The sequence below is a fragment of the Halichoeres trimaculatus genome, unplaced genomic scaffold (assembly GCF_033239565.1).
Source record: "Halichoeres trimaculatus isolate MK-OKI-2021-1 unplaced genomic scaffold, fHalTri1.1 fHalTri1_scaffold_14, whole genome shotgun sequence".
Taxonomy (NCBI): domain Eukaryota; kingdom Metazoa; phylum Chordata; class Actinopteri; order Labriformes; family Labridae; genus Halichoeres; species Halichoeres trimaculatus.
Window position 1 is genome coordinate 35,245,730 of NW_027437192.1, and position 9,567 is coordinate 35,255,296.

Below are 9,567 nucleotides of genomic sequence, written 5' to 3' on the forward strand. Positions count from 1 at the left end.
AACTGGGGAAGTCATTAATTCTAAGGAGTAAGCAGATGAGGTAGTTTTTGTATGTTTAGTGAATTTTCAGAGTTTCATCCCATCGACCATATCCGGAATTCACGTGAATCCATGTGACCTTACGTTTTAAGCGCCACTGAGTAATTTTGTTTTTTGCTTATGGTTTCAGAAGTTGTCCAGTGTGCAGAGCTGTTCCCTCAGAGAGACGAGTGCTGTCTGCAGCTGTGAGCTGTAAGTTTCAGGAAGCTGTTGATGATGCTCTGCAGAAACACACAAACACAGGCACTAATGATGATTCACTAGACTAGAGTCTCTGATGATCCATGAAGCTCTTTCACAGTGCACTGACCCTGCTGTTCACTCATTTTCATCACACTGTGCAGACAGCAGCACTGCCTCTAACGTGTGTGTTTGTACTCTTCTCACAGTGCAGGAGCTGGATGTGTCCTCCTCCTCTGGGTAAGTCTCCCATTGAAAAGCCTTTGTCCTGTTAATGTGGGATGATGAGTGCATAGACTAGAGTCTCTGAGAAAAGCATGAAGATGTTTTCACAGTGCACTGACCACAAAACCACTCTGCTGATTGAATGTCTTCAACCCAATTTTCTGCTCTTTATGCAGAGCTGAAATCACTGCAGGACATGTTTCCAACACAGCAGCTTTTATTCCCTGTCAATGAAAACGGTTTACATGTTGAGGCTGTGGCCAAGCAAGTCTGAGGCCCATCAGTGCTGCATTATTCCACCAGGGCCACAGATAAACAGTTAGAGGTGTGGGCCTTTCAGATATGAGATAACCTATTCAAACCACTTTGATTTTCTGTGTCTTATACTTGACATTTGACCATTTCTTCAAGTGGAGAATATCAGTCTGAACTCTGGAGATTTTAACACAGGGTTATCGATTCCAAGAACAAGGTTCCCCCTTCTAGATATGTCTGATCATAATACACACTTTAAAATTATCACTATTATCCACACCAATAGGGCTTGGACAGAATGCCACTCTCCCGATTCTATTACTACTTATATTCACTCCTATTACTATTTTTGGGATGTTGATTCAATTTAAATTGCAAATTTTGGATATTTATGGTTTTCAGTTTGCCTTTTTAGCTTCCTTTTTTAACCCCAGATCATGTGAAAAAGTTAAATGATAGTAGAATATATCGGGAGACATATTTTCCTACAAAATGAACATCACATGAGTCAAACATCCCACCCTCCACTGGAGAAAAGTGGCAAGCTCATAAACAAACTGAAATGAAGAATTTGAAAAAAAAAAAAAAGGCTTTGGACAAAGAATCTTACTTGGATATTGTTAAAATAAAATAAAAAATCCAGGTCTCCTGCAGTGATCTCTGTTTTGTACTGAGTTTGTCTCTGTCTTCCAGCTCATCCCTGCAGACACTCTGGAGTTGATGGGACAGACACGGCAGTAAGTATGAACCTCCGCAGAGTGGGATTAAACAGTTTGTGGGTTGGTTAAAGTAAATGGTGGTGGTCTTCGACGTGTATAGAATGATTTAACATTTGTTGACCTGTAGATTAGTATCTGAGGCTGTCCTCCTGCTGCTCTGATGTCTGAGTTTAGTCAATGATGATTCAGTTTTTCGGTTCTACTGATTCAAAGTGAAGTTTACTCGCAGCGCACTGAGACACTCACACTGTCAGAGCCTCTAAAGACTGTTTTAAGGTGGGATCAGGGCTGACCATGAGTTCACTCCTGTTTTATTCTCCTGGCAGGACTGAGGAGGCTGGAGCTGTGGCCTGTGGAGGCCAACACAAGGTCAGTTCAAGTGACATAAGCCTTTCCCTGTGATTATTGTATGATGTATTAATTCTCATCACTGCTTACATGAAATGTCTAAGAACTTTGACTCTTAAGGTTTCTTCACCTCCTTTGTAAAAAGTTTCCACTCTTTCTGGAAAAAATAAATATTTTAAACAAATCCTGGGTTGTCCTTATTTTGACGTTTGCAGTCTGATAATGCTTCTTATGCAACGGTTTATGTGCTCCACTTCCTTCAGGACCAAACCCACCCTGCAGCATAATGAGGCAATGAGAAGAAAAGTAGCAGTTGTTAGCTCTGAGCTCAGGGGGCAGGTTGTAATGAAGTCAGAAGTTTTGGTTTCAGACTTAAACCATACAGAGAAGCTTTTACATGTGTGTGAAGTGTTTTCAGGACACTGAAATGGTTGAGATGGAGGGTGAGCCTTTTTGAGACAGAGGGCTACTTCAAGGGAAATGGGTAGTGATTTGTCTGATACAGACTTCCTGAACAAAATTGCACTGATCACTTTTAAATAAGCAGGAGCAGGTTAGCCGTTCAGCGTACGTTGCCATGGAGACTCGCTTTGCTGAGGAGTGATCCCGTGTCAAGCTTAGAACCTATCCTCAATGCTACCTTGCTAGGCAGTAATCCTGCTTCGTAGAACAGGGCCCAGGTCTCTGTATATCCATCTTCCCTACTGGCTGAGCTAACCTGGGGCCTCACAGGGCCATGTGTTAACCCAAACCATAAGTCTGTCCATCACGGTGTCAGTCTGTAGTTAAAGCTTGTTTTGAAGCCAGTACACTTCACCAGTGTAACTCAAAAAAATTAATATAAAAAATACTGTGTGTAGATGAGTTGAAAATACTTTATTTACCCACAAGGGGAAACTCAGGAGACACAGCAGTAATCAAGAAAACAAAAGTAAGAAAGTGTATGGAAAGTGCAAAAAGGTCCATAAGAAAATAGATGCTGACAGCTTGTCCATCATTGTCCAGTTCAGCCAGTCTCCACCTCCACAGGGTCCAGGACTGAGCTTCTTCAGTCAGTCAAGCCTTTCACCCTGTTGCCGTTCAGTTCGATTCATCTTGGCAAGGCACGCATTTTACGGCATTTTACTGACTGATCCCAGGACAAATTCCCAATAACAGAGCTACAACAGAGCTACAAGACTGCAGACCGCTGATTGGGCAAAAGAATCATCACTTACACTGCGATGGTGGCCATATTTCTCCTAGCGGCACAGAGGCTGTTTTCGAATTCGCCTACTACATACTGCTTATGAAAGTAGTATGTAGTAGGCACTGCCTACTACATACTACTTTCATAAGCAGTATGTAGTATGACTGTTCAGTTGGGTTAATTTTTGTAGTATGCTACGCTGGTTTTCAGTTCGAAGAAAACAGAAGTTGGCTACGGCTGACTTTTTTTTCCCAAAAAAACTTTATTGAAAATGTAGAAAATAAACGAACCACGAGTAACTTATCTGCAAATATATTGCCAGAAAGAGCATTTTTTTATTAACTTTCAGTGGTGGAGATGATGAGGATTTAAAGATAAAAAGAAATGGCTCTTATAGTTACCGTAAAATACCAAATAAACGCCGGGTTCCAAATAAACGCCGGGTGTAGCAGCACGTTTAGCGAAATAGACGCCCATTCGAAATACACGCCGGGGGTATGGTAAGTTACTCGGCGCAGCCTACGAGCCGCAGTCAATTTCTTTTGTTTTTTTTTCATTCCACGGTCGTAGTTACAGAACACACAGGCAAACGCTGAGCTCACAACTGACAGTTGACTCTTGAAAACTGATTTTTGTAAAAGAAACATAATCAGACTGCACCGTATTAGTAGTGGTGCAACGGATCATGATTGATCTGTGATCCGTTAGGATCGACGTAATCGGTTTGGCACACACATGACCCTACAGCAGTGTTTTTTGTGCAGCAGAAGCCCAGAGCGCTCGCACCAAACACCCCCTCCCTGCTCCTCTGCTCGTCTGCCGTCTGCTCGTATGCCCCGTCTGAGTGCAGACTCAGACGGGGCAGACTCAGACGGGGCAGATAAACAAATAAACGGACTCCCACCGAAAAAATCTGATATCGGTCTGCATTACGCTTTATTTAGAGAATTTTCAGCGCGTTACTTTCACACAAAAACACCGCTAAAAAATGCTCTAGTTCTCATCGTGTCTTAAAACGGCGCTACCTCCGCTGCAGAGCCACAGCTGGGTAAGGCACTCGCCGCTTAGTGTATCAGTCCACGCGCGGCGTGCCAGATATAAACAAACGCAGGTAGTCTGCCAGGACGAATTATGCAATAACAACATAAAGATGAGGAGGCTTTGAAGAGTCAAAGAAGACGTTACCACTTCCGCTGAATGTTATTTTCTGGAAAAGAAATAAACGCCTGTTCCAAATAAACGCCCAGTCCCAAATAAACGCCTGGTCTGCTCAGTGATTGAAACAAATAAACGCCCCGGCTACTATTTACCGGTATTTTACGGTATATTCCTCTGCTACTCCGGTTGTTGTTGCTCCGCCCTCTGCCATTTTCGCTTCTGATATGGGACCAGGCGCGTTGCATTGTGGGTAACAGTATGCAAAGCAGACTGGTCCGATGCATACTGTGGATTTTTCCCGATTCAGTACGTCATCCAGGTGTTTTTCTCATACTGCAACTCTGACATTTGTTCGCCTACTGCATACTGCATACTGCATTTTGGTCGAATCAGTAGGCACTGCTAGTATAGTATGCGAATTCGAAAACAGCCTGAGTCTTCTCTGAAATGAAGCTTGATTGCACTTTGTATCAAAGGGCCACATGCCAATCACAAAGAAGACAGATTGCTGCATGTCTTCCTTCGTTACTCACGGTTTTATTCTTTGTTGGACTTATTAGCGGGGTACACTGTGTCATCCTGCTATGGCGTCGCACTATTATTTAACAGATGCGGCTTTCGACATCCGGCTTACACGCTGCCTACCAAGAAGGAGCACAGTTTGCTGTGGAAACACAAATGGGATCAGGCTGTACCATACCAAACTGTGCCAAACTGTACTGAACCAAACTGGACTGCTTGGTGGAAACACGGCTTAATTTTCCCAGTAATGATGGATGGATAGACAGGTTGATGTCGTCAGTTTTTAGCTCACACCTGAGTACCAGCAGGTCCTCACCTCCTTCTCCTCCGCTTGTGGAAAGACATCAGGCCTTGCACCAGTTGCCATTGACATGCTACAGGCCACTAACAGCTGATTTTACATGTAAACAATACAGCTATAGGTACATACAGGATCTCTAGACAAACACAGGAGCAAAAACAATAAAATTACCACAGAAGACACAACCAGTTTGGTTTCCTTGGCCAATAAATGAACCATACAATGTAATGGCCCACTCCAAATACAAAGATGACGAAAAAGAGACAAAAAAATTAAAAGAAACGGACAAAGAAGAGATAGCTGCCACAACAGGGCGGCACCTGAGAACCTATAATTTAATTTTAGAAATTACAAGATATTATATATTTGACACCCGAGTGTCTCCTGGCACCTGAGTGATTCTATATTCAGGGAACCATCTCAAGTTATACAAAAAGTGAAAAAAAAAGTGCTTTTTTTCTTCTTCATATTATACTTGTTTGCAAAGTACCAAGTATCTGGAATGTACTAAATTCATTAATTATCAAGCTTAAGCTGTAAGGAATTCTTAAATATCCATGTAATAAAAAAATAGTTCATTATTTTGTCAACTGTGTTATGGACAAAAGTTGTTACTATTTTCACCATAAATCCACACTATACTAAATTTAGAGTTATTCAACATTTCTATGTCGGACTATGTGCCCTAGAGAAGTCCCTCATCATTCATATCACAGTTTAGACAATATTTAAAGAATTATGGCACAAGAATCACATGTAACAAAGCTGACAGGACAAGAAGAGAGAAACCTGTCTCTACAACTCTACATTTAGTGACGCTAACACAGTTGATATTTCCTCCATGTTTTGCCCCTTGTGCTAACTGCAGAGCTTGAACATGCCACCACCCGGCCTCCATCAGCTCAGATTTCTGCTCCTTTTCTTCACAGTTTGGTCTTTATAACATCTATAGTAAGAAAAGCAGGAAATGTTGGTAACACAGCTGATGAACAGTTAATGCGCCCCATGTACAGACAATCATTCTGATGAAATATTGATGAGGAGGAGCTGAAACTTGACACACTTTCTTCAAGGTTCACACCAAAAAAAGGATGTGACCGCAACTGATTTGGGTCATGTGACTTTGGAGCAAACCATTGCTGATTTATAGTTTTTTTTCAAAGGGTAACATGGTTTGACACAGATTTCCCAGATACACACTAAGTGAAAAATTTTATTGAAACTAATTATTTAAATGGTTTTCAAAGCACCTTTGTCATGTTCTAATGATTATTTTAGACAAATAATGCTGAAAATAATATACACAAACATGTATTATGGTGTTAATTTTGAAGAGCAAACTTGACATTTGAGAAATCACACAGCACAAAAACTGCAAATTCTAACACATGACTTGCATTTTTAGCTAAATAACTGATGGAACCTGTTAACTTTTTGTATAAAATGAAAGTGAAATATCAGCCTAATGACCAACAGGAAAACTGGTCATTGATGAAAGTAACATTTAGTTAAACTCTTAAGTATACCCCATGGACTTGAAATGTACCTCTAATTGAGCAAAATGACACACTTGAAAGAAATACACATGAAAGAACAAGTACTACAAAAATCTACTTAATTACAGTGCTTTGAGTATTTGTAGTCCATTACTTCCACCCCTGTCAGAAGGTCAAGACAGAAAACCTGACAGGAAGTCACTCTGAATCCACACTTTAGAGCACAATTTCTCTTTTAATGGCTGAGCTCTGAAACTGTGGGGAGTGTATATTTATTTTTTCTAGAATTGAATCTCACTCTTTATACTGAGTGAGATTCATCCTGCTCTCTAACACATGTTAGAGAGCAGGATGAATCTCACTCAGTGTCCAGCTGCAGTAACCACCTGATTACATGTTTGAAAAGGCTCAACCATATGCACTGTACACTTTCAAACCCCACCCTTCAGCTCAACCCACACAGTGAGAATACAGAGTTCACACAGTTTATCTCGGGGTCATGAGACAGGACCATGATGGTACATCACCTGAAGGCTAGCAATACAGTATCTGTCCTCTGTCAGCATGTTCTCTCTGAAACTGTCAAGGGGTACACCAGCAGCTCCATCCAGAGGCTCTGCAGACAGAAAATGTCTCCTGGCCCTGATGTTTGCTGACTCTCTCTTCTTTCAGGGATGGTGGACTGTAGGCTGAAAAGTTTTGGGACCCCAGGTCTAAAAAAAAAAAAAAACAGGTTTAGGCGTTGAGTCAGAGTTATGAGATTTCAACAAAGGTCAGAAAAATGAGTTGGTATCATAAAAAGTCAAGCCAGAAAAAGAGGATAAGCCAAGTCTGTGACTCAAAGAAATAAAAAGTAAGATATGAATCATAGTCATGGATAAAAGTAAGGATGAGGAGGGATGGTCCTTGTCCTCTAGTTTATCTTATCTTATGTTATGGTTTTAACTCCCGTTTTTAAAACTCTAACTTTCACCTCATAATCAAGACTTTCTTAAAATTTCAACCTTTAATTGCACTTTTTTTTGTGAAAAAAAATAAAAATAAAATAATAATAATAATTTTGACTAAGCTTTTGTCATTTTGACCTTTTACACTAGTTATTTGATTTTTTATTATTCAATAATGACCTGCTGTCTTTTATTTTCTACTCTTCATCTCGTGACTGTTACTTTCAATATTTCCACTTAACATTCACAGTTGTGTTGGCGTCAACCCTAGGTTACCATGTTTCTGGTTTTTTTTTTTTTTTGTTACTACCAAAAAAGAGGTCCAATGTTCCTACAACCCACAGATCATCACAATCTTACAAGCAAACATATAATAGGTTGATCAAAAAAGGTTTTTATTTCCTCAAGTTAGATAAACGGTTGCTAGGCGCTACCCGGGTAGCTGCCTGTTGCAGCAGCTCTCTCGTCTTTGTCCGTTTCTTGTAACTTTTTTCGTCTCTTTTTCGTCATCTCCGTATTTGGAGTGGATCATCACTTTGTATGGTTCATTGTCGGTCACGGACACCAAACTTTTTGTGGCTTCGGCGGTATTTTTTACTACTTTTCTCCTGTGTTTGTCTGGAGATCCTACATGTAACCATGGCTGCATTGTTTACATGTGAAATTAGCTTTTAGCAGCCTGTAGCATGTAAATGCTAACTAGTGTAGGGCTTGATGATTTCCCTCGAGCTGAGGAGAAGGAGGTGAGGACGACGTGCTGGTTCTCGGATGTGAGCTGGGAGGTGACGACATGGACCTGTCCTTCCATCCATCGTTGTTGGGAACGTGGGATCTCGCTCCGGGGGATGGATGAGCTAGCTGTGCTAATCCAGCGGCATCGTGCTGTTCACGGACGTGGCTGACGGAGCAGACATCAGACGCCGCGACACATCGGAGGAGCTTCGCCTGCTGTGAGCAGACAGGATCCAGGAGACAGAGACTGAACAGACTGCTGGGGAGGCTCAGTCCTGGACCCTGTGGAGGTGGAGACTGGCTGGGCTGGAGAGTGGTGGACGAGTGGTGGACGGGATGTCGTCATCTAATTTCTTATGGACATTTTTGCACTTTCTATACTCTTTCTTACTTTTGTTTTCTTAAATGCTGCGGTGACTCCTGAATTTCCCCTCGGGGATAAATAAAGTATTTTCTATTCTATTCTCTATTCTCTAAACAAAACTGGCAATTTGGAAATAAACATGTAAGAAATGTGGGAATGTAGGGCTATGGTAACATGGGCTATGGGAACAACAGAGCTATGGAAACAGGGCCGTGGGAACTTAGGGCTGTGGGAACCAACATAGAAATGTAGGAAAATAGGGCTATTGGAACAACAGAGCTATGGAAACAGGGCTGCAGGAAAATAGGCACACTACAGTTCCAACTGACTTGTTCATATGTTCTGCTCCATCTCATCATCCTGTTTTCCCATGTTTCTTAGTCTTTTTTTTTTTCCATTTTACCACTAAGGCCCAATGTTCCCACAGCCTACAGATCATCATGATCACAGTCATTACAAGAAAACATATTAGCTGATCAAAAAGGTTTATAGATACCAAACCCTTGTTTTCATCTCCTTAATTGAGTCAAGCAAAGCCGTAATTTTGGAAATGTCTGCTGTTTTATCTGTTTTATCTCATAATCCAACTGAACATGCTGGAGTTTTTTTTTATTTTGATGAGTTATTGTCTTACATAAACGCCTTTAAAGTAATAGAAAAGAACTAGGTACATAAAGTTATTACAAATGTTAAAGAATACAGTTTCAAGAAAAGTCCTTCTCTTTGATTATTTATTTATTTGTTTTTTGTTCTAGTTTTTCATTCTTTTATTTGCCTCGCTGTTGGCTACTTGTATTTGTCCTTTTTCAAACATGATGCCACGTTGGTCATACTGCATGTACTGTTTGACCACACCCTGAAGCTTTACTCATGCACTGAGGAGAAGGGAAGCTACCTTATACCTTTTTTTTTTTTTTTTTTTTTTACAGTGTACGCCTTTCTTGGCTCTGTGGTGAATTAGAGTGTCTTAGTGTTAGAGGGATTATCCTTACACATTAGTGCATTTTTATTGTGCAGCGTTTTGGTGGAGCTAAGAGAGACACAGCGTAAAGAGTAAAGAGTTTTATTTTGAAGGTGCAGACCGGACGAGTA

At 40.9% G+C, this 9,567-nt stretch overlaps 1 non-coding gene across 1 annotated transcript; it reads left to right on the forward strand.

The window, feature by feature from the left end:
• Window positions 1-496: 496 nt before the first annotated feature.
• Window positions 497-565, forward strand: LOC141803592 (small nucleolar RNA SNORD52). Its single transcript, XR_012599580.1, has one exon. It is a non-coding gene; the product is annotated as a small nucleolar RNA SNORD52 (small nucleolar RNA).
• The last annotated feature ends 9,002 nt before the right edge of the window (window positions 566-9,567 follow it).